We start from the raw sequence: 6961 nt of genomic DNA, 5'->3' as shown, positions 1-6961 counted from the left end.
GCAGAGGGAAGCTACATCTGTACAACGTTGGAGCTCTTTTCGAACGAATTGGGATCGACATCCTGGGTCCTCTACCAAGAACTGCTGATGGGAACAAATACATTCTTGTTTCCATCGACTACTTCACCAAATGGCCGGAAGCATATCCCATTCCAGATCAAGAGGCTACCACCGTAGCAGAGACTCTAGTCCAACATTGGATCTCGAGATACGGAACACCTTTGCAGATTCATTCCGATCAAGGGAGGAATTTCATCTCTGCTGTGTTTAAGGGCCTATGTCAAATTTTCGGAATTGAGAAAACTAGGACAACACCACTACACCCACAATCGGACGGCATGGTGGAGAGATTTAACCGCACAATCCTCAATAATCTCTCGCTTATGGTCTCCAGAAATCAACAGGATTGGGACAAGAAGCTGCCTTTGTTCCTGCTGGCCTACCGCAGTGCTGTCCACGAGACTACCGGATATGCCCCATCTCAGATGCTCTTCGGACGAGAGCTTCGGCTACCTTGTGATCTCGTCTTCGGTCGTCCTCCGGATGCGCCTTCATCGCCTGAGGAGTACATCCAGGATCTCCAGGCCCGGTTGGAAGACGTTCATAACTTCGCACGAGAGCGAATCAACATCGCGGCGGAGAAGATGAAGACCCGATACGACACAAGGTCTACTGGACATGAATTCAACGATGGCGACAAGGTTTGGTTATGGAATCCCATCCGACGGAAAGGTCTGTCACCCAAATTGCAGTCGCATTGGGATGGACCCTACAAAGTCCTTAACCGACTGAATGACGTCGTAGTGAGGATCCAAAAATCACCTAATGCAAAGCCTAGGGTTGTACATTATGATCGGTTAGCCCCATACTATGGCCATAGTTCATGAGTATTACGTAAACAACCATGGTTGATAACATAAAAGTTGTAGATAATTTTTGCTTTTAATGTTTAGTAATATTTCTTGTTATTATTGTGTTTTTTGTATCTGTTAGTTATTAATTAATGTGTATATTTGTAAACTTGTTATAGAAGTTTGGCACCCTTTCTGGGGATTGTACTGCCCGGGACGTGCAGTCCTTAGGAAGGGGGCAATGTTACAAATTCTGTAAATAGTAATTATTGTAGGAACGTAACCTGTAAATAGTTTCCCGTAATGAATATACAACCCCTTTTTCATATGGCTAAAATATACGACCCCTATTCCCTTTTTGTTCATTGATAAAAGTTGATAACGGACAACGCATTTCGAGAAGCGTGTGGAATATTTGAGAAAATTCTTTTCGGTGTATTTAAGCCGTTAGCGATGGATAAACAGTTAGTTTCGATTGAGATTTTCGAACTGAGTGCATTTTTGCTCTGTTTATAGCGAGGCATTTCGCTGTGTTGTTTTCGTATTTGGAAGTAAATACGTGTGTAAACGGTGAGTTTACGGTGTTGTGTGATAATTGCTTAATTGCTGATGAATAATTTAGCAGTTGTTGAAGATCTTTCCTGTATATAGTGTAAATAAATCTCCTGTGTTTTTATCAAGAACTGTGTCTTCATTTCAAGAAAGTGGAAGTCGCACCGAATTCGTTACAATATGAATGATTACGGACAGAATGTTTTTACCTTTTTGGCAGAGGGATACAGGAACCATTTCGTAATACAAATCATGATAGATTTTATTTTTTAACATTAGTTTGTATTTAAATAGCTTTACATTTTCCCTAAAAGACAGTTAAAATTACACTTTCAGAGAAGAAAATGTTGGTTATGTTAATGTATTAAATGCTTGTAAAATATTAATAGTAACTATTAGCAACAAGAACGAAATATTTACGTTCCATGAATAATTTGTTTCGAATATAAAAATTCTTGCGCCTCTTTGCCTGTAGGTGGCTGGTGCACCAAAAAAGTGGGGGATGAAAAGAAATGTGAGGGTCTTAAAGTCCCGTCATTTAAAAATTTTTCCAGGGGGTCAGAGGGTGTTTGCTTAGTTCAAGTTTTGTGGGAAAACAAAAACCACGCCCACTTTTATATATATATATATATATATATATATATATATATATATATATATATATATATATAAGCGGGGGAATTGATCCCTCGATCAGCTAAAGGACGGACCTGACGGCACCCATTTAGTTGTATTTTATTTAGATATAAAATCTAGCTATATTATTGGATTTCAAAATTACAAATTAAATGATCTAAAAATAGTGTAATATTGCCTCAAAAGCCGGGACGGATGACCATATAGATTTCCCCCTTCAAGTTCAAAGCTCCATTCTTTTGAAAATAAATAAAAGTCCATTTATTTGGAATTTTTTCTCTCTATTTGCGTAAAATAAATCAATCCACTCTGAAAAAAGAAATCATTTTCAAACGATCATTAATATTTAACGCTGAAACAAGAGGGGGCAAGTCATTTTTACTTTAGGCAGTTAGGGGGCAGCTGCCTTGCATTCCCCCCCCCCTTGTACAAGCTTCCTATTGCTTAGAGATGAAAGATTTTTCTTTTTTTAATTTATTTCATTTGTAAATTAAATCAGAGCCTGAAATCAATCTACCCACTTAAATCCACATACCACTACTAAGTCTGAAAAGAGATTGATTTTGTTCTTTGACTTTTTTTTTCTGTTTCCCTAAAGAAGCGATTTAGGCAAAAAAGTATAAATTCCTGATGTCGACGGTACGGTTAAATAAGTTTAAACTTTTTAAATTGGAATGTCAAAATCATATCAAAATTCACCTACAGACCTATTTGAAACATAAATAAAACGAAAGAATAAGGTGCGTTAAATCTTTTGGAAAAGAAAGGTCAAAAAAAAAAAAAGTTTTATTCGAATCTGAGCATTTTTCTAAAAGTTATATATTTGGTGATACAGACCAGTTCCCTCATCACAAAAGCGTTCTTTCAGTTTTTTAAAGAAAATGTTAATTGAATTTATTATTTTACCATTGGTGTTTTGAATTTGTGTTAAACTTTATATTAAACTTTTTCCATGCGTTTTTTTAATATTCATCTTTTCTTCTTTTTGTTTTTAACGACTATTATTTAATACTTTAAACTTATATTAAATGCACTTGTAAATTAATATACACATATTATGTACTTCTTCTTAAACTAAGTTTCGTTTATTGTAAATGGCAACTCTTGTAACGCTTCGAACATTTAACATCAACAATGAAACTTGCATCGATAAATGTAAATATTTTTTTTTACGTATTCAAAAAAAACTTTTTGTTAAACCAATCTCATCTATTATGATCAACTTTATTACTTAAATATACAACATACACAAATTGATCTTAACGTATTATTATACACAATTAGTTTGAAACATTATTCTGGAAGAAACATTTGCTCTAATTTAAATACCTACACTTTTTTGTTTTCGCGTACACTTAACCTTGGTAGGAATAATTTGTTTTTCCTACATTGACCCTGTTCTTGTAAAGAAACAACTTTTACAGAATTAACTTGTTTTTCCTACATTAGCCCTATTTTCGCAAAGAAGCAATTTTTACATGCATTATGTATTAACTACTTTTTCCTACACTGTCTGGGGACCGAATTCCCAATAGGCAGAGTAGGCAGATTTTCAGGGACGACAAGTTTTGCTTTAATCACACACTTTTAAATTAATTTGTTATTCTTGAAAGTAAAATATTAGCATTCTTTCATTTTCCACAGAGACAATTTTTTCTTGTAATTTAATAATGATTACTTTCACACATCGTATGAAAATCAAATTTTTTTCAATCATGGTAATTGATCAGCGTAAAACAGTAAGTGAAGACGAAAAGCGAGTGTCGATTTCAAAAAGTGCGAACCGTACTAACATGCTTAACATTCGAAACAAATCTCGGTTACTGTTTATCTCCCTATATTCTATCATATTTCCCCTTATATGTTTTGGTCTAATTCTTGTCTATATCATTTTTCAGTAATTCATCTGCATTGCCACTATAAGAAAATGTTTAAAAACTTCAAAGAATGAAAGAGAACATATTTCATGAAACTATAGGGCCATGAAAAAATAATAACCATGCTCTATTAATAGATAATTTTAAATAAATATACACATTGTAAATATTTAATTTGGTCTTATGTGAATCGCTTAATAACATGCCCAAGAGCAGTACTTGAGTCGTGAACCCCCCCCCCCCCCTCCGATGTACAAAATTAAATAGTATAAATAGATGCGCATCGAACTGAAATTTTTGGGAGGAGGAAATTAATTTTGGGATAAGGAATTTTTTGGGAGAATGTGAAACGTCATCATTTCTTCATAAGCTTGACAGCTTAAATTTTGGGAACACTTTTTTGCGTAGTTTTGAGTCCTTCTTTAAGGTGGGGGAGGGGGCTTCAGATTTCGAACCCACCTAGGGGTGACATGGAGCAAAATTCGGCCTTGACACTGGCACTGCTTTTGTAAAGAAACAACTTTTACTGAGTTCAGTTCTTTCGACTTTATTTGCTATATTTGCATACCAGGGGCTTTGTAAGATAACTAACGGTTGGCAACAAATTACGTCACAATTGTAATTTTTTTTTTTTTTTTTTTTGAGCAATCACGATTGCTTATTGTTCTCACTTGACTGTTTTTGGCGTCCTATCATTTATTTTCCCACCGCCACCCTCCGCACCATCACCGTCGACCAGCTCCTCACGATGCTGCTCCTATAGCGAAACTTCTCCAGATTGCATCCATGTCCTACACACACGCGCATACATACACAACTACACACACACATACACACACGCACACACACACACACACACACACACACGCACACACACACATACACGCACGCACACACATACACACACGCATACACACACACACGCATACATACAGACACCTACACATATACCACAACATACACACACACATACACACAACTACCCACACATTCATGCCAGCACACAGACACAAACACATATGCCTACACACATACACATATCCCCCCCAACACACACATACACCCCCCCCCACACACACAGTCATACACACAACTACCCACACACTTACGCCAGCACACAAACACACATGCCTACACACATACTCATACCCCTACACACAAACACACATACCCCACACACAGAAACACACACGCCTACATACACACACTCGTGATTGCGAAAAACATAATTTAAATTCAAGATGTCAAAATTCAATTTTTTTTTCTTTTTTTTTTTTTTGTTCAGTACAATATTGTTTGCTACTTAAACAACAGTTTTTCTATATTCAGTTAATGTTCTTTATAAATAAAAATTAAAATTAAAATAACGCAATTTTATCAATTTTTTTTTTGAATAAAAAATAATTTAATTATTTCTATTGTTTTTGGGTGAAATAAAAAATCTAAGTAGCAGTTTGAACTGCAACAAATTCAGATGAGTAAAAAACATATCAGTGCTTTTCAGCGACTGAAAAACGGAATTCTTTTCCATAGAAATAGAACGTTTTTGCTTCAGTGGTGTCGAAATTAAGGAAACTTGATTTTTACTATTATTTTTCGGAGAAGATGGAAAAGCGTGATATATATCTGACTTCTCGATGAAACGAGGGGCTTTCTTTGCTAATGCTTTCATATAATTCGTCATAATTTTCGCCATTATTATCGGACAAAACTTCTTGATTTTTGTTATCGTGAAAACAAAACAGAAAGATCTAAAATAATCTATGATGTTTTTATAGTGAAAGTGAAACCATTCTTAAAACAATATTGGAAAATTTAAAAATATAATTTCGTTAATAATAAGTTGCTTTATTTCTTTAAATTTAGCTCTGAAAATCTGCAAAACTCAATATTATTTTCTAAAATTTCGAATAAAGACTAAAATGGATGGTTTATTTCGCATTTATTTAGTAGTTAACTGATTGTAGATAAATTTTGGATTTAAGAATTAAAATTGGAGGTCATTTTTAAAAAAGTATATAAAAAAAATTGAAGCATTCCTTTAACATTTTAAAATTTCAAAACTCCGAAGGCTTCAGAAAATACTAGTTTCCTTTCAAGTTAAGGTTTTTTCAAGTTTCCTTTTTGAAATTAAAATTTAAGTTATCTTTTAAATTTCGGTTACAAAAAAGGAATCGGAAATATTTTACAGTATGATTCTACGTCTCACTCACAGATGACGCCACGTATCAAGATGCTTTTTTTCTCCTTTGCACTTGGAGAAGGAAAGGGAGACAATATCAATCACACAAAAGTTAAAAGTTAGAAAGAAACAAGAATGAGATAGCTTTACAAAATTTGGGCAGCAAAAAGAAAAAACTTGCAGCAGGTACAGTTTCAAAAATGTTTTGATCACTTTGATTTTCACGTTTCTCATTTCCTTATGTTTTCTATTTCTTTTAATTATTTTTTTTTCTGTAGAAAAGTATCAATATGAAGTGCAATTTATTTCACTTTTCTAAACTATTGGTTACGATTCATGAAAAAGAAATAATGTGTTTTAAAATTATTTGAAATCAATAGAATGATAGTGGAACACGTGATTTTGTTTTTGAGAATAATTTCAATTAGCTCGACTCCACAGTAAAAATAGACTTGCGCTGTCATCATGAAAAAAAATGTCTTATTAAATTCGGAACATCTTAGAAAATCTTTTTGAACCGAACATTTTCTACCAAGGCAGAAAAGAAGGTTTTTCACGTTTGAAATGTATCAAAGGTATCTAGAACAATAAAACACCACCACACTCTTCTAATTGTACTTGTTTTTATTATTTTCTTGTAATTGTTCACATCATGCTTTTAATTGTACATATTTCACAGAAAACAAAGGGTCATGTTTTATGCATCTCGATTCTTTCGTGATTTCGATAAAAAAGAAGTAATATATGATAATATAGATTTAAACAGAGATTCCAAATACAAGTCCGAGAAACTTTGTGAAATGGAAGCAGTGGCGGATGGGCCCGGCGGGAAGCCGTGCAAATGCTCGGTGGGCCGCCTCTGT

At 34.2% G+C, this 6961-nt stretch overlaps 1 protein-coding gene across 2 annotated transcripts in view; it reads left to right on the top strand.

The window, feature by feature from the left end:
• The first annotated feature begins 6204 nt into the window (after nt 1–6204).
• LOC129216136 (probable cytochrome P450 12a4, mitochondrial) overlaps nt 6205–6961 on the top strand; it is a 45697-nt gene continuing 44940 nt past the window's right edge. For both annotated transcript variants that reach the window (XM_054850292.1, XM_054850290.1), the window contains exon 1: nt 6205–6284. The gene's annotated coding sequence lies outside the window, so the exon portion shown is untranslated. The remainder of the gene's footprint in view (nt 6285–6961) is intronic.

Source organism: Uloborus diversus, chromosome 2 (genome assembly GCF_026930045.1).
Source record: "Uloborus diversus isolate 005 chromosome 2, Udiv.v.3.1, whole genome shotgun sequence".
NCBI classification, from domain to species: domain Eukaryota; kingdom Metazoa; phylum Arthropoda; class Arachnida; order Araneae; family Uloboridae; genus Uloborus; species Uloborus diversus.
The sequence above is the reverse complement of the archived record's forward strand: the minus strand, read 5'-3'. Positions and strand labels throughout refer to the sequence as shown.